Below are 19,793 nucleotides of genomic sequence, written 5' to 3' on the forward strand. Positions count from 1 at the left end.
ATTGTAACGCGTTCGATACTATCGCCACATTCGTAATTTTTGTGCATAATTTCTTAAAATTTAAAAGTAGGAAATATTGGCTGTCTAGTACAAGGGGACCCATATGAATTTTTTTAACTATGTTATTATGCATATTTTATATATAATAATAATAATTGTTTCAATATAATTTCCTGATGTAAAGAGACAAGGTGATTGCTTTGTTTGTACAGTAATTAATTTCGATGTTGCAATACGATATTAGTTTGTTTTAGTCAATTAAAAAATTATATCGAAGAATATCGTTAACGTTATATATAAAAAATTATATTTTCTAAAATCATATTGCCAACGTCGTACGACAAAATTATAAAATACCAAATCTCTCGACTTAATATTTAAATACCTGAAAATTGAGAAGATTGTATCGCGACAAGTATTATGGAATTTCGTTCTGAGCATGTCAGAAGGACAAGAGCTGCTCATTATCCCGTGTTAAAATCCAGAAAGGAAGAGGATCTTCTCGCAATCGTTTCGAACTCTTTAACGAGACAGCAGAATCACAGCGCAGCTGTCCAGTCGCTGGAAATTCGAAACACGGTCTATCAGGTGAATCATTAAAATCCTTTTGTGGAGAGATTCACAGAGCGAGGTCCTCGTCGAGCAAAGGACGAATCTCTGTGGTTGTTCGCGATGCAATTTCCTTGCACCTTCTTCTCCACTGGCTCGTGTGTACGCTCTTTCCACAGACAATTCCGTACAGACGCTACCTTTTCCGAATTTTTGCTCTCGTTCGAGTATAAGATCGTTTCTTTTTCCTTTATTTTCCCCAAATAATTGCTATCCGTGCGCGTCTTCCTTCTAACTATTGTTGCGTTTCTCCGAATCTTATACTCGATTCTTCTGCTCTTTTAAAGATCAAGATCATCTTATCTACGAATTTATTAAGTAAATATTTACAATTTAAATTTCAAGTTGGAATTTTCGTTAAATTCTTGTTTCCCGAAGCTCGACAGTTTTATCTATTTCACCTGCAAAGCTTCGAAATTTTGAACAACCGATGTTCTCGTATATTTATTCAGAGTATCGTATAATTTTAGAAAAGAGAACGTACTATATTAACAAAAAAATATGATCCTATAATACTTTAAGATTCTGGATGGAATCTTGAATTATACAATAATTAATATCTATATAATTTTGGAGAAGATGCTACTCTTCCCTATCTTACAATAAATAATTATTTTTCAACTTGGCAAATAAATTTGTTGGAAGGTGGAGAAGATGCTACTCTGCTAACAAAGTACGAACTCTATCTTACGATAAATAATTATTTTTCAACGTGGGCAAATAATTTGTTGGAAGGTGGAGAAGATGCTACTCTGCTAGCAAAGTACGAACTCTATCTTACGATAAATAATTATTTTTCAACGTGGGGAAATAAATTTGTTGGAAGGTGGAGAAGATGCTACTCTGCTAGCAAAGTACGAACTCTATCTTACGATAAATAATTATTTTTCAACGTGGGGAAATAAATTTGTTGGAAGGTGGAGAAGATGCTACTCTGCTATCAAAGTACAAACTCTATCTTACGATAAATAATTATTTTTCAACGTGGGGAAATAATTTGTTGGAAGGTGGAGAAGATGCTACTCTGTTAATAAAGTACGAACTCTATCTTACGATAAATAATTATTTTTCAACGTGGGGAAATAATTTGTTGGAAGGTGGAGAAGATGCTACTCTGCTAACAAAGTACGAACTCTATCTTACAATAAATAATTATTTTTCAACGTGGGGAAATAATTTGTTGGAAGGTGGAACAAACACGATTTCTCAAAGTGTGAACGAAAATTTTTGTGAAACTCGAGACCGATATTATTGGATCGCTAATGAAATGCAGTGGTCCGAATATTTATAGACCTCCAAAATTATTCGATCAACGGGTCTGCCAAGCGTAAGGTATTTGCAGAAATTAGTTGAGTCGGCGAGCGTTATTTGTCATCAACCACGATGACACGATAAAACGCGATGTCACGGTTTTCGCTATTCAAATTTTACATTACTCTGCAGCACAAACTGAGTCGAGTGCTCGTGTGTGACTGCCACGTAATAACAACGAACATTTTCCACGGCTCTCAGATATTTCTCTACTTAAACGTATTTTCAGATGTAGAACGAATTTTGTGCTACAACAGTTCCATAACTCAATTTGCCTCATTATAATTTATAATCAAAATAGAAATTGAAAGTTTTTTTCTCTTTCGCAGAATAAAGTTGGGATCCCGAATAAAGTTTGAAAAGTGCCATATTTCACGCCCAACATCGTGTTATGCGTGCACGTTATTACTATAAAAAAGCCATATTTTGTGCTAATTGTTTTTCCTTTGATTAAAATTGCAAATGCGTCGTCACATGGTAATTTAGCGAAAGCTCTTAACAATTGCAGAAGTCGCTTGATAGGAAATATATTTTGGACAACAGGCTGACGACGTTTAACAACATATTTTACGATCTAAAATCCAAGTGTCATCGAAGCTTAGCGAGAAAAAATTTCGACAAGTGTAAACTTCGAACTTCCGATTTAATCAAATTTCATATTTTTATTCATCTTGTTTCCTTCAAAATTCATCGCGATTTCTATGAAAGAAGTATCCTATTTCCTCTTCTATCAGTCATCCTCAAAGCAATTCTCACGTATTTGTTTCACACTGTTTCGTGTTTCGAGTTTTGACACGGAGTCACGTCGACATTTATGAAATTTTCACGTAAACGCACCGATGCGTGTCGAAAAGTTTTGAAGCGATGCCAATCGCGGAATTTCGCGATCGCCACGTTTCATATTTGTGTCGCGAATTTTCTTAATAGCGACACGTGTTGGCATATTTATTAATTTTTGATATTGCGAGAGTGGAACAGATGAAATTCTGTTGGAATGGCTTCGCTGCAATCGCAATAAATATTTTTGAAATTAGAGGAAGTCATTTCTAGGTAACGCGTTTTTCCCCCAAAAACCGACGAAAATAATGTGAATAATTGAACGGTGCGCGTGAATAAGTATTATTTATTAAAAAATAAGTATCATAACAACGATTAATATCGTGAAATCTGTGCGATAAAATTCACAAAACATTGTACATTCAACGCAACGTTATACGAAAGCAGGCAGCGAATAATTTTATTCTTTCGTTTGTCGATTCGATTGGAACGAATAAAACGATACAAACAGTTTGTTGAATGTACGGATAAAAGCGGCTAATTTGGATATCGGCGAAATTGCGTAGAGGAGGGAGGGGGCGGAAATGTATGAACTCGTCGCAGTCTGTCTCGTTTGTTCGTCGAAAATAATATTATACGTTGTTTGCGAATGAAATAAATCCGAATAAAGTCGAATCGCGTGACGAGGTCTCATCAGATTAAACGAGCTTGCCGAGAAAAGTCGCAGCTTAAATTTTTATTTGAATTTTGTCGCTTCAGAAACGAGAACAATTTAATATAACGGTATGTAGATGTTATAGGTAGACGAGGAATTGTCAAATCGGCACAAGTTTTTAATCAAGCAAGCTTTAAAGAACTTTCTTTCCCCTCGGAATTTGAATTCCAAATTCAAGCGTTATTTTTAACTTCATTTTCATTAACTTCAGATTCCCCATAGAGCTTCCATCCTCGTGGTAACTTGCCAATTTTCTTGACACCGGTCGACGATATAAAGTAATTCGCCAATTACGAATAAAACGCTGACGGATGAAACAAAAATTAAAAATCGATATACGCTATGAATTTTGCTAACTTTACTACAAATTTTTCCCCATATCGGTGATAGTGGCTTATCCTTTGGTATATATCATCGTAAATATAACATATATTATACTTATTCACTGCTCTTGTTAAATATATATCAATTTTCTAGAACTATCGACTAAACGCTTGTTTTATAAACTTTCTTCTATCGCACGAAGAAAGAAATTTAAAGAAACTTCAGAATTTTAGCAAATCCTGGCCTGTACTCGAACGTTGGCTTCTACGTTGTCTGCCATATGCTCGTAATGCAATTAACGCGGCGCAGACGCTTAATCCTATTGAGCTGTAACGTTCAGTTAAATGGCGACTGGTTGGTCAGGTGTCGACTACGTATCATTTTTTTTTCCAGTAAGAAGGGAAAGATCGTTAACGACCAGTCTTCGATCTTCTTGAAACCTTCTAGGCAGCTAAAAATAGCGAGGTCTAAAGTTTTGTCTAAACCGGACCGTTCGTGACTCTCCCTTGCTCGCAGACAGTTTCGTGATTGTTGCGTATGTGTTCAACAGCTGTTGCCTCGTGTGTACACGAAACATCACACCGTAATTATACTGTCTTGCGATTCGATAAACGCGTCCACGCCTCGAGTGGAAGGAATAACACGACGCGTGGCGGTCTTAATAGCTTTAGGATCTACAGACGATTTTAAATTGTTAATTATATTGTAAATTAACGACGTAGGTGTTATAACGAAGGAACGTTAGTCGCGTGTCAAAATTATTTCTGGTTTTAAGCGATTTAACCAGGGCGATGCCGAGGGGAGAATTTTTGATCGAGCGGCTGAATTTGGCTGAGTGAGTTGGTTGAATGGCGCTGATATGGTGAATGTTGAATGGTGAAATGGAAATGTTGAACTTCTCAAGAGACCAGAATACTATTTTCTCTGTCTTATTAATAAAAGACGCGTGTTGTAAATGGATTGCTAATAGAAAGGTTTGATTTTCCTACATATTAACGTGCAAATTTAATCGTACCATTTTCTTCTTGTGACTATAAAAAGTTATACGAGTGAACGAACTACTTGAACGACGAAGGTGAGTGAACTTGAGCTCTTTAATATGAACGACGAGTGTTTCAGATGATACAGACGAGATCCAGAGGCACCGTGTGCGATTGCCATTCGATTTCACGTAAAATATGCGTCCGAATAAATTCTTAGAATCCACGCAGGGTATCGTTAATCGTGGTAACGTGTTTGGGTTACGTTAACTTCTAAATCAACTTTTATTTGAACCCACTGAAATATTTCCAACGATTTGTGAACAATTCATCGAGTTACTATACAGTTCTTTTTTGAAGATTTCATTTGATAACAAAAGATTATTCTTTTCACTTTTAAAAAATGTTTACGTCCTTTCTATGTTATCCTTCACGAATGATGGCTCAAATAAATCTGTTAAATTACGATTTAAATTACCGTGTAAACAGTATTAAACGTTAAACGTGTTTAACGTTGGTTTTGGTTTCTTCGGTCAATATGCGTCCTAAAATAAGATTATATTAAGAGGATACTTAAAATATGCTTTAAATATACACATCTCATCCTCTCGTTTAATTCCCAATAAGCTAACAGTTCCCCTTTAGATCCTTTTAAACGGACAGAATATTATTCTCCTTCGATAAATTATTATTTATAAATTTCCCATAAATGCATAAAAACCCGCAGCTTAATGATCGAATTATTCCGTGAGCTAGTGTATGTCGCGTGGCGAATATTCAAAAGATATTATAAGAAGTTGATCGACGATAAAAAATGATAAAAACGTAGAGAAGAGAGAGAATTACGTGACATGTTTTCAAATACCTACTCGCCATGCGTAGCGACCACATTCTTTGGTGCGTGACGCCGAATTTATCAGCGTGACTCCTGTTCCTCGCAACTATCGTCACGGTGCTTGAACGTGCCCACTAATCACTATGATAATGCCTCTTCTGTGATAAATCTCCATACTTACGCGGTGCACTTCGTCCAGACATTTGCTCGCAGGCATACTAATTCCAGTCCTCTGTAGATTCCACTCCTTTAATTTCTCATTAGCCAAATATTTATCTTTGGCATATCACTTGTCCCATTATAAAGACGTTCCTAATATGTTACGCATTTTTATGCAATTTCACGAGGAATTTTGCTAGGCGCATCGTATTAATAAAATCGACTCGCTGAAAGACTCGTTACGCAAGGCTGAAACGTTCTGAGGTTGTGAGCAAAGCGAGAATCTGTAAATAACGATATAAGAAATTTTGCATATTCTACTTCGAGATGATCTTATCGCGAATTACCGGTACAATCATTACTTCGTGATAGAAATTTTGTAAAATGCAAAGATCGAATAAAACCGGCTTGAATAGAAATTTCCAGGATATTTGAAATATTCCTGTAGCCACGAGTTATCACGAAATATTGTTTTTAAAGTATGGTTTAATCGCTTAAATTTAAATGCCAGGAAAAATTCGGAGCTGCCAAGAGCAAATTGCGATTTAAATTCTATGATAATTTGGAATAATCGAAATGAATTGAAAAATAAAATAAAACGAAACACACGCATTTTAACAAGTGAACCTCTCGACTCGATTCAAATACTTGTTTTATGTAGTGAAAGTTTCACCCAAGTCTCGAATTTCTTTCATTATATCCAAGTTTCTAACGTGTTAATGTAAAAATCGGGAAATGCTTCGTGATAGAACGTGCACGTTTAATTGCACAACGCGTCTGTTACGTACTGACGAGGAATGCAATTCATCGCACAGCTGTCTACGTTGCAACTAGTAACGTTAATTAAACAATTTTGACGATGAAACGTAGGCGCCAGTGCGCTGAAATATTTGCAAATGCAACACGGCCAGTAGCAACGAGCCGACAGAAATTATTAAGCTCATCTTCCATCGCCGAGTGAATCTTCAAATCCACCAAATCCTTTCGCAAGTCGCTTTTGAGCGATCTTAATTTTGCAACTTCGTCTCTCATTTTCTAGTTTAGTTTCATCAATAGATTCTATTTCCAATATTCATCAGGACTAACATTTTACAATAAGTTTCTAATTTTTTCCGTTAAATCCAATTACCTTTAATTTCAATTACCAACGAGTCAACATACCCTGAAGAAATATTCCAAATTTGGCAAGAACGTTAAGAGCCGTAGTAAATTACGACCAATTAATTACGTAATCTAGAATAACAAGTTTCCTTTATGGATGATCCAGCACGTAGGAGGAAACAACTATAAATTTTCAATTCCAGCTGATCAATCTAATGACTCGACGATTCTCGTTGACATCGGAAATTCTAATCCCTGTGATCGACAACAAACCTATATCTCATCACGTCCGTGAATCACTGTATATACCGCTTCTTTTCATGTCAAATTTAATTCAATAATAAAAAGAGGGGAGAAGTTAATACTCGAAGATCGTCGAAAGCTTTTAAGGAATAAATTGTCCGTTTGATCGACAGGAAAGATTGGAAGAGGAAATCTCATACGATTGGCACGAACGCAGGGTCAAAGAGGGGAACAAATCGCGAGAACATCGGAGAAAAGCCCTGCTTCCAACTCGCAGGAAAGTATTCGAATCTTTTCTTTGGAAAGAGCTGCTAGCAACTTTCGATTCGTCCAAGTTTCCCTGGCGAGAGTTCTGCATCCTCCGAGCAGATTTTTTCGTTTGCCCGCGAGACATGCGAATTTTCATCGAAATGGAACACCTTTCCAGAAACCTCGCCTTCCATTTGCAATTTTTTATCTGTATTTTAAAAGAAGATAAAAAGCCGATAATCGATCTTTTTTTTTAGACAGTCACGGATATTTTGTTTCCATTTGATACAAAATGCCAGTAAAATATAATATCCAATTCTGCGAATTTTTTCTACATTTCCACGCATTTCCAAACTACACGTAATAAATTTTGAACCATTCGTACGCTACAAAATTAATAACAAACGCCAGCAACTATCATCTTTACATTTCGAATTGTAATTAACGAGTTTTCATCCACGAAATTATTCCAAAATCGATAATTTTATCTAACAATTACTTAACTCTGTCCAGTCGTAATTTCCAGGGCCATCGGTCTCCTCGTTATCACAATATCGGGAAGTACCTGGACGTCAACCGGAAAGAGTTGACATAACAATAAAATGATATTATAGTTCTCTTGCACATTTTGTAGAATTAATCGAATGAGCATCTTCTTGAGAACGTTTCTTTCTCCACGTCGCGTGTCCCATCTCTCATTATTGGTTATGTGTCTAGTGATGTCTTTATATCGGACGAATGATCATGTATCGAACGATAAATGTACGACGTCAATTATTGGATCGCGAGGAATGCTCGAGGCGTTAGAATCACGTGTATCTCATTATACATCGATCGCTGTCCCCGTTAGATGAAGACGGACGTCAAGAAACATTAATGATACACGATATAATCAATGGCTACAGGATGTGGAACATGTTTATTAGGAGTATATCAGCTCCAGAATATTCCCTAGAATATTACATCATCGAAATTAGCATTACATTATGTGAGAGAAAATGGTCGCAAGAAAAACTGAAATAATTTGCTGTATAATTTATGTTATTACATGAATAATTGAATTTTATTTATTTTCTAGTAAATATTGTCTGGTAAGAACATTTCTATAAATCAATAATTTTATGTTGATATTTATAAGATATTTACGTTACACTGCAAAGTTTACGCAATGAATATTTGTATATTGCAAATTTCATGTTAATAATTGTAATGTCTAGCAGAAACTTCGTAATAGAATTATTACGATCGTAGTATGAGTATTTAAATATTTGATATGGAAAGTACTTTTTCATGGGTCAATAATTACTAATAATGAGTTACGAGATATTCCTAAATCTATAGACAGTGAGTACACATGTTTGCATATCTTCAAGAGCAAACCTCAATCACTTTATCTCATTTCCTGCTTTTCAGTATTCGCTTCTGGTTGGCGAAATTTTTCTAACAAAACTATTCAAACAAATCATTCAAACATATGTAGAAAAAAACCACAAATAGAGTTAAGACAAAATTCGAATGCAAATATTTTTCGGGATAAAAAAATAGACTTAATATTATTCCATTGGTGTGTATTTTTATATTGCGTTTATCCAGTGCTAAAAATATTCTATTTTTCTTGGTTCAAAAATGAAATAAAAAGAAATCGTTAAATTTCGCGAATGGTATTTTGAAACACAAATTCTTTTCGCTTTATTTTTCTTTTATTCTGGTGTTCTTCGAATATCCACGTGTTTTCTTTTTTTTTTTTTTTTTTTTTGAGAAAAAAATTGTTTTATGTGATAAACAATGCATTTAATATTTTGTGTGAAAATAATCGTTTATTGTTACACCGTGGTCGAATTCTATGAGTGGATTAAATTATCTGAGTTTGATATAAAAGTCTAAAGTTTGTTTTTGTTTCTTTTTTGTAGCGACAGAAACTCGCGCGAGAACTGAGAAATTTGCGATATTTTTCATGTCAATAAATGGACTACACTCTAGAAATAACTCGCTGGGTTACGAAAATGAAAACGAAGGCTATTTTCTTTCAATGGAACCGGTAGTACAAGAAAGATTCTTCGATTCTTCCAGAGAAAGTTACAATATATTACGTTACAAATACAAAATTTATTGGATGAAGTGTTGCTTTACGGAGTTCAAGACATACCTCGATGGCTTCAAATCAATTCTCGCCTCTCGCTCTTTACTTTTTGCCATTTTATATAGAAAAATATATAATATAAAATAGCAATCCTTTTTAAATAACAAAAATCACTTAAATCTTTAAATTTGGAATTCGTAAATCTCATCGCTGAATTCTTATATTTGTATCTCATTTGAATTAATGCATTAGGCAATACCAGATATTTAATATTCAATAAAGTTAACTAAATTCGTATCCAATGTCTACTATTCAAATCTAGATTTGTTAATTTTAATATACATAAGATACGTTTCCAAAACATAGTCCTCAATAGTACTGAAGAATATTATTAGAAGAAACATTTAACAAAAGAAAATTTTATCACGCAGAAACATTATTTCCTTCTGTTTAGTTTTCTTTCTATCCGGAAAAGGTGGGTTCCTATGTGTTCTTCGCGTTTCTAGAACAAGGAAATATAGACGTATTTTTTTGGTCATCGCCGATGGATCGAATAAAATGGAAAATATCGAACGGCCAATGACATTATTCGTTATTTCTTCTTTGTTGTCTCGTTGTCTCTTCTCTGTATGTTTTTCCATTTGCTGCACAGATGAATGAGAAGACCTTAAAGTATTTTCGCTACATACCCTGCCAACTGTTCGTTTGTATGAAGCAAACAATGCTGAACTTCGCGAAGAATAAAAAAATAATAGTTCATCGAAACGCACAGAATTATTTTTACACCGTGATATTTTGATCTCATTCGATTTACAATATCTCGCCACTTTGATAACGGAAGAGGCTATTCTTTATCTTCAGAATATTTTTTATGTAAAAAAAATTTTCTCGAAGAAATATATAAAATTAAAGAATGTGAAAACGAAATGATTAATGAACCTGAAGAACGAACCTCGATAAATCAAGAAATTTTATTCCACAAGTTTCCGCTAGGAAAAGTGAATTAAGTGAAAACCGAAGAGTCGAAAACTAGAGGAAACATCGTTTATTAAAAAGAAATTATATTATTCTACCGTTTTCTTTAGAGAATCAAATGAATGGAATATAAAATATGGAGCACGAATTTATTTAGCAATAAAGTAATAAATGTGGAAGGAAAATAATGTGTTTTTTATTTTTCAATTTTAGAGGAACTGAAAGACTGGAAATATTGGAGGAAATATACGTATATTATACTGTAATTTATATTTATGGAAGTATTACTTCGACATTTTATTACGATATTATTTTATACTACTTTCATCATTATATTGCTTTCTATGTTGGTAGAGCCATTAAAAATATTTTGATAAAAAATATGCTTTGAATTTTATGTAATAATTAAATGGAGATATTTATGCAGATTTTTATAAAGAAGTGACATCTAAATGAGAATTTATTTCACTTATTAAATTATAATTGTAAATTGTAACATGCCCTTTATTTTGAATAATTATATATTTTTTCATTCCATGTATTCTTCCACTTTTAATAATGACAAACATTGGTTGACAATGTTTTGTACGTACTAATGAATGAAGATGAAATAATTCATTCATAATGTTAATAATAACCTCCAACCTATTTAAATACCATCTATCTATTATGACAAATGATAGAATAATAAGATAAAATGATAAGAGCAATAAAATGATTCACTTACAATACCAATATCTTTCACTCATTTGCTGTAATTGCAAACAATATTAATGCAATATCAACTTGTTAAGAGGTTCAGTATATTATAACTCTAATAATGTTCTCACGATTGACCTGTACTACTTACCACCTGAACCACTCAATTATCCATCAATTACTCGACTAACACCTAACCTACTATCACCCGTTACGGTATTTCTACTGTATACATACAACCACATAAGACTAAACCAATCTCGTTCGTTACATACAATAGCTCACGAAAATTATACGAAACCTTTTGAAATGTTATTAGTACGAACTCCTATTACAATAAATGTTTAAATATTTTCATATTTAATTGTACATCACCTCAATCAGTTATATTACAGTAACGTTAGTAATTGAATTCTGATTCCAACTATCTATTTATCTAATTACCGCATAGTTCTACTTTTCACTCTCTCCACTCCAGAAAACATGTAGAAACAATTAATTAAACAAAATAAATATTCATATAAAAGGAGAAAGAATCTTACCTTGTTACACTTCCCACTTTCTCTACTCGACTCTTCTTACTTTCTCTCTCTCTCTCTCTGTCTCTCTCTCTCTGTCTCTCTCTCTCTCTACTGCATTTTTCCATCAATTGCGCACCACACAGTGCGCAGAAACGGTTAACGAAATCAACCAAACACTGCAAAAAAAATAAAAAATTATATTTTACTATCCAACAATTTATCTACCAAATTACTCGATAATCTTACCTTATCACTCTTTTTATTGCACTCTTCCACCACTTGCATACCAGATAGCACACAAAAACAATTAATCAACCACTTCAAAAGAGTTAAAAAAAGATATTCTCCTACCCAATAACCTATTCATCAAATCATTCCATAATAATTATCTTACCATTTTCCCCACTTCATTCTTTCATCACTTACACGCAACACGCACAAGGAGAAACAATTAACAAACCTATCAAACATCACTACAAAAAGGAAAAGAAATATTCAAAGGGGTTAAGATGAAGCGCGCCCGATAAATTGAAAGCGTTCGACTCGCGGCGTTCGACTCGCGACGTTCGGGCTCGTACGGCTTCGTGTGAGGTCGGCCGAGATCGGACAGGGCCGAGTGAGCCAGGCAGCGCCGCAGCGCGGGTAGTTTTCGTGCCTGGCTGGTCTAGCTGCTCGTCGTCTGGATTGTGTGTTCGTCGTGCTTGTGTTCGGCGGTGGGTGAATTCGCGCGAAAAGCACGCGCCTCGAAGAACGTGCTTTGCTTTCATTCATCTGTCGGCGGTTATCCGCGCATCTCACCAAGAAAAGACGAAAAATCGGCCCGGCGATACGCGTCGTCTCTTCTCCTCACTCTTCAACTCTTCTTCCTTTCTCGTGCTACACGGCGGCCTCTCGACGGTTAGTCAGTCAGTCAGTCAGCCAGTCGTATTCAGTGCCGGTAGATGCGCTCGTTGTGCGCTCATGCCACGTCCTGCGCTTGAAAAATTACTCGCTGCGCGTATCCAACTATAATCGAGACGATTCGAATTCATATGTGAGTCGTATATCTTTTAATATCTCTTGTTCGATCTCTACATGAATCGAGACTACCAGATTAGATTGGTCCATTAGCTCGCGCAGTTTTTCGTAAATCGTGAAAACTGAAAGTTCTTCGTGTGTTTTCATTCATTCTTTGATTAGAGAGTTTCCTTGTTTCTTTACAGTAATTAATCTGTGAGTTGTATGCTTCTTGTGAGAGTGAAAATTTCTATTTCTTCGTTACGTAGTATGTATTACAATTGTCGCGAAAATGTTCGGTTCTACGTATGAAGAATTTGGTTATTTTTTCTCACAAGCAAGTTCATATGTCGAGTTTTGTTTGTTTTGCAAATCGTGAACCGTAGAGTTTCTCTCCATTGTGTATTTTCATTCACCGCTTTTGAATTCCTTGCGCCAAGAGGTTCTCGTGTTTCTCTTTTTCAACATGAACCGGTGTATATGTCGTTACAGAAGACATCTTTATTGACATGTCGATATAAAGCTTCGTATTTCACTGTTAATCTACAGGAAGGAAGTAAATGTTATCGAACAATGTATAACACGTTGGATAGGAAAATTTTCTGAGATAAATTAAATTTGTATGAATCGTAGAATATACAGTTCGATATAAAAATGTGGTATTATCGATTAGTAATAAAAATTCGCCATTAATGAGTTACGTTCGACTCCTATGAACTGTGCAACACATAAATCGATTTGAACATGACATTATCGATTAACGTAAAAAATTCGATTTTATGACATACTTTCAACTTCCGTGAAGTATGTAACGATGAAGTTATTTGTTAATAACCGAAATTCGTTTAACTTTCATATTTACAGATTATTTATGATTCCGTAAAAGAAACAAGGCCTATCAACAAGATTTTCGTAAAAGCAAGTCGTAGATCGTATTGTAGTAAATAGAGAATAGTCAATTCGCATATGAACTTTGAGTGTCTCGATTATGCGTAAGTGAATCGTGTCGTTCATCGCTCGCGTTGGGATTTTCTCGCGTTCTAACCTTATTTCTTTATCTAGTGGTGATTCGAATCGCGGTCTCGACGTGTTTTTGTGCGTTAGTGCGTGTGTGAGTGTAGCGTGCCCTATTTATATTGCAGTGTGCGTTGACACACGACGCACGTCTAATTAAGGGAGAAACTGCAGATCATGTAAGTACGGAAATTTCGACTCTATTTTCGTATTTTATTTTGAACAGGACGCACGCGAGACACTTTTTTTTGAATGGCTCGTTCGACGTACTGAACTCGTAGCTTATGTTATTCTTCGTAAAAGATTAAACGCAACTTCTAATGTTTTGGTTTTGATCGCAGCGAACTGTATTATCAAAACAAAGTCTGTTTACCAGTACAACGCGTAGTAATTTGAAACGAATCTGAAAGTCATCTCGAACACGTAATATATGTGTTAAAGACCGTGCCTTGAAATGCGGTTTAGTAACAACTTTTACAAGAAGAATTTTACTCCAAATTAATTTGAAATCAATCTGTAAATGTACATACTTTATATATACATACATACATATATATATAAATGTATATACGCAGAAGTTACTGGACATTATCGTAAATATATATGTAGTAAAAAAGATTGGTATAAATTAGTATAAATTATCTCGCAATAGAATTTACACTTTGGTCAAGTTTTTTTTGGTACCAAGTAAGTCTTTGGCTTTATCACGGAAACTGTTTAATATTTCTATAATATTCGTCAAAGTTTATTTTAAATTTGGAATGATTACAGTTACATACTCTTCTTACAAAATAATGAGAAATTCATTCCAAGTGACTCATATATATATATATATATATATATATATATATATATATATATTTGAATACTGACTACAGAAGATTTTTATGAATATATTATGTGTGTTGTACAAAACAGTTTGAAATTGCATTACCAGCACTATAATACGATACCACTATCATGATTGGTCTCATATTTCGCTAATATAATCGTGATAGTCCTGTCTTATTACTGTGCTAATGGCAAATGTATAACATACATGGTACAGTGGCATAAAAGAAAGTTTAAAATTGATGTAATTATGAATTTTATTTGTACTAGAAATTTCTTACTCTATATAAATTTCCATTTTATATCATCTTTATTTTAATTTAATTTATATTTAATTTCTCACTTACTTTTAGTTGCTCTGTAAAGTTATACTATTTTTTTATACTTCATATTTTATACATTTTCTTTTGTCCGCTATTGTATATCGGTGAAAGGTTTCTTTAGCTGTTCGAATATTCTGTGATCCACTGTATCTCCTAGTTTTTGTTCTCTATCATGTAGTTTTCTTAGCCTCGGCCTCGTTCGATCACAACAAGCATGAAACGTCGTACTTTTCACCAGCGGGTGGTAAATACGACGAAAAGGGAACAAGTTGCATATGCTAGGCGGTTTTTTACACGAAAGCGACGAGGAATAATAATTTATACGCGGTTGCGTAACTTTCCCACGGCTTGTCACTTGTCATATCTTTACAAATGTCAAATATCGCACATTATAGAGACGTTATCGTTAAGTGTAGCAAAAGGCAATTTTGACGTTACAGATATGTCAAATATACCTATATAACAAAAATATTTGCACGAACCAAATTTTCTTGCAAAATCCCACGTAAATGTGTAAAAAATAAACAATTCTCTAGCAAATCTTCTTGCAACATATAATTTTGAAATTTACAAAAGTTCATCTATTGTAAATTGGAATTATCAATCACCTGTATAACAAAAATTAGGATATATTTTCAGCAAAACCACATCAAAATTGCTGGATTATAATCAAAACGATCTATTTTCATTGGACTATTTGCTCTTTCTCAGAGAAACAAACATTCCAGTATCTTTAATATTTGTTCAATATATTTCCATTCTCTTAAACAAATTATTTATGATATTACATGTGTCTATGATTGTATTTGTAATTATTATATTGCAAGAAAATTATGTTCAATTAAATTCGAACTAAATCAGTTGTAGACCTTCTAAAAATAATTAAGATTTATAATTAGATAAGAAATAAAGAATCGCGTTTTTTTTCTACAAATGTATACAGAGTTTATACAAATTTATACGAGAAATTATTATCTATGCTAACGCTTCTGTTCATCAACAAAGAACATTTTAATTTATAATTTAAAGCGGTGTTTGTGCCGATATGGTTTTATATAGTCGTATCGTATATAATTTAGTTGTGTATTTACACCAAGAGCCTTCTCTTTGCACTGCGTATCTCCAACAAGTGTCTTGCGTGCGTGCTTTTCTATTAAGATTTAAAATCGTTAAAAATACGCTATCGCTCGCAAGTATTTCGACAATTTCTACTTAAAAGTAAACTCTACTTAATCCCAAATTATAAAGTAAATAATCATAAAATTAAAATATATTAGTAGAGAAATTATAAAGACCACGCAATTATAAATTAATCGTTGATTGAAAGCTACCTCAAATCGAAAAGCTTGCAAGTGCTACCTAAAATTATTAATTCGTAAAATCGTTAATTCCTATACGTTTTGGATAAATTCGAATTTCGTTACTATAAATCGACAGAAACGTGGAAATACTTGTGAACAGCTGATGTATGTATAATGTAAGTTAGGTTAGAATAATGATAACAATGCTGTGTGTCACGTAATCGCAAAACTTCAACAAGAACTGCTACATAATTATTTGAACTTGAAAGAAAACCGGAAGTACCTATACGGAGTATACTGAATAATGGAAATATGTAAAGAGCGATGACAAGGTAAACGCTAGTTTCTTTTGTCTAGCGCGAATATAATACTTGTTCCGTTTCCGTTCTTTTAACGTTAATAATAGCGTCCGAAACAAAGTATGGATAACTAATTAATTATAACTTTATTCGGTAAGTGGATTTTTTAAATAATATTCTGTCGAATCACATCGCTGAGATCAGATAGTATTCAGAAGGCAACGTATAATTCTTCTTTTTTGTTGAAAATTCTAGGTTAATGATATTTCTATATACATTAGAGGTTTTACATTACAAATATTTCTGCGCTACGATCTCTACAATGGAGGTATTTCTATGTCGTAAACTTTGTACTGGAGGTATTTTTCTTTTGTAAAGTTTGCATTGGAAATGTCTTTATGTTGTAAATTTTCCAATGGAACTGCTTCTCGTATTGAAAATTTTGCTCTAGAAATATAGCGACGGATGTTTCTATATTGCAATAATTTGTAATAATTCTACATTGCAATAATTTGTAATAATTCTACATTGCAATAATTTGTAATAATTTTATATTTGGAATATTTCTGTATTGCAATAGTCTGTCATAATCTTTTAGATATTACAAATTTCCTATTAAAAATATTTCTATGTTGCAAATTTTACGTAAAAAGTATCTTTATAGCAACAATTTCGTATATTTGATATATTGCAATGTTCATGTTAAAAATACCTTCGCTTTATTAGAAACATTTTCATGCTTCAAATTTAATATTATTTCATAATATTTATTTCATAAAAATTTCCATATTAGAGAAAATCTGCATAAGAAAAGCTTACATTTAATTCGAATTAATAATAGTGTTTCATATTAGAATCTCTATTTTAATTAACTTTGTCGTGAGGAGTCAAATACGTAGCATCAAAAGCAAAGCGAACCAAAGTTTATCTTCCTCTGTTAATCTCTCTGCTCTTCTACAAACCTAATATTCGTTTAGTTCTCCCATTGTGTGTAATAACATTTGAAACAAAGTGAGAATAATTAATTGCCATTAACCCTGTTCATTTGTTAGACTCGTTTGCCATAGTAAGACTCTGCTATTGCGAGAAGATCGTACGAGATTGTTGGAAGTTATGAACAGGATGTGTTGTATTCTCGGAGACGAAGTCCTTTCGATAGTTTTCCCTTGTTATCCGCGTTTCCGGTCTCCTCGCCTGCGAACTTATATTTCTCATTTTTCTGCAATTTTCTTCAAATTTATACTATTCTATCTTTAGTTTCGAAACTTCTTAAATGAAACGTCAGTTTGCTCTTTCCTTCTGATTTGTTAAGTTTGATATTAAACAAATCGTGATTGATATTTTTTAATCAAAAGACCACTCAGGAATAGAACATTCGTGTACTATAATTAATCTAATAATATCGTATATTATAATTAATACAATACAACACAAATATATTTGCATAGAAGCATTATTTGCGATAAATTAAAATCAGTTGATCCAGAATTACCGTTGCATTAATTTTCTATGGAAACCACGGCCGATTAGCATTAAAACAACAGGCGATATTACGGGCCAAAATTATGCGAATATCTGCGAATTTCTGTATTAACGAGACAACCATATACCGGGTAGAATTTTGACGACTATACAAATTCATAGAAACATGTCAATTACCTACACACATTCGTTGTTAACGGAATGTTAACTTTAAAATCTAATTTGAATATTAAAGTTAAGGTTAAACTTTTATTTTCTTGTGAACGACACCTTAAATGGAGAAATTTAAGAAATTTAAATTGCTCCAGCGCAACGGCGTGATACATTTTTAAATTCATTTCTCTGGAAAACTAAGCGTCTTACAGCAAAATTTTATTCTACATTTTTTACCCATTTTCGCATGTAGAACAACCCTCTGTCGATTATTTTCTCTCGTTCAGTCCGGGATTAGCCAAGTTTAAGCCACTCGAAGAATCTTGAAGCTCGATTTTCTAAAAAAAAAATCAGACTCCGGGCGAAAAAAAGGCCTTCTACATTTTCCATTTACTATTCCATGTAGATTAGCTTCGATTTCGATTTATCAGTTCGATGACATCCTGTGTAACGGTATATAAAATTCACGTGACAGGTAATATGTTAATAAAACTGGAAGCGATTTCTTTCGCCATGTGTCGCAGGAGATTATGACTGGAGACACGAAATCGTGAATTACATAAGCTAGTTGGATTTCGATGGACCGTCGAATTAGAAAAAAATGCGAGTTCGTGACTCTTGTTAGTAATCGATTCGTTACGTAACCACGGCTAAAGGCTGCGTCTGCCCGTGCACTCCATTTGTCGATCATCCAGTTCGCTCTTACCTGGAAATTTGCTCGAACTTCTTCTACCGGAACTGTTGAAAAAGCTCAATTTGTTCCAATGATTGAATATTTTTTGATAAAAATAAATTACAAGAGGTTCGTGCTGAAAATTTCAGCACTTTTTTCTTGAATTTTCACGGCATTTGAGAATGCCTTATTGCGTTATTCTGACCTTGGAATTGGAGGAAGTTTTATGACAAGCTATTTTGCATTGATTTCGAACGATCGTTGGAGGTTTCAGGCGAAATTTGTAGGCTGAATGGGAAATCAAGGTTTTCTAAGATTTTTCTACCACTCGAGGAATACTTTTCGCAAGTTTCTGATTTAGGAATTTTCTTCCGATTATGTTGTTTCGGAATATTCTTCGTATTTGAGAACAAAATTTTCTCGAACCTTACCACAGAGATTATTCTTATACCTTTGACGAAATTTTATGGAAATTCCGTATTTTCCCTGAACAAAAATATATAACCGGTATACCCAAATCGGAATTGTACGTAACACTTTGGAAGCCAAGAACGATACGCGCGAAGCGTATTATCCTGACTCTTAAATTAGTAAACAATCTTTGAACCTAACTTCGACTGAAAGTCGTAAAAATGGAAAATACACAATTACCATAAATTTCAGGGTTGCCAGGGAATTATAATAAATCTTAGTTTTCCATTCTCTTCCTGAACGTTGATCCCAGCTCGTAACATAAGTTGTCCAGTAACTTTCAATCGATTTAGCCTCGAAGATACGCAGAATTCTCAACACGTGTTGTGCTATCGCTGAAAATTGTTCGAGTATTTTTCTCGTCACCTGTTTTCTCGCCTGTTAGTGGTATTTCTGTTTGATTCGTGTTAATGCGACTGCATCGAGCATGCAACACATCGGAATTGTCTGTCAATATGTTCGACAACCACTTCAAACTTACTCGTATTTGGCACGAAGAGCTTAGTTTCTCGTGAAACGATCGTTCACGAATGATTATTCGTATTTTGATTGATCGTAAATCACTATTATTTCATATTACATAGTAATTAACGTTCTAATATTAATACAATCAATATTGCTTTTGTATTAATATCTAATATTATAATATTCAACAAATTAACGTTAATTTAA

General features: G+C 33.7%; 1 protein-coding gene across 5 annotated transcripts in view; it reads left to right on the forward strand.

Annotated features, from left to right (window-relative positions):
* Nucleotides 1-19,793, forward strand: part of LOC132914583 (cAMP-specific 3',5'-cyclic phosphodiesterase-like) — a 395,884-nt gene that overhangs the window by 98,366 nt on the left and 277,725 nt on the right. The window contains exons 1-2 of one of the 5 annotated variants that reach the window (XM_060973796.1): nucleotides 12,252-12,611; nucleotides 13,439-13,767. The exons of 2 other annotated variants lie outside the window; for them this stretch is intronic. The gene's annotated coding sequence lies outside the window, so the exon portion shown is untranslated. Of the gene's footprint in view, nucleotides 1-12,251; nucleotides 12,612-13,438; nucleotides 13,768-19,793 lie in introns of those variants that run through there. 2 more of the 5 variants (XM_060973798.1, XM_060973797.1) reach the window with 2 other exon arrangements.

The sequence above is a fragment of the Bombus pascuorum genome, chromosome 15 (assembly GCF_905332965.1).
Source record: "Bombus pascuorum chromosome 15, iyBomPasc1.1, whole genome shotgun sequence".
NCBI lineage: Eukaryota > Metazoa > Arthropoda > Insecta > Hymenoptera > Apidae > Bombus > Bombus pascuorum.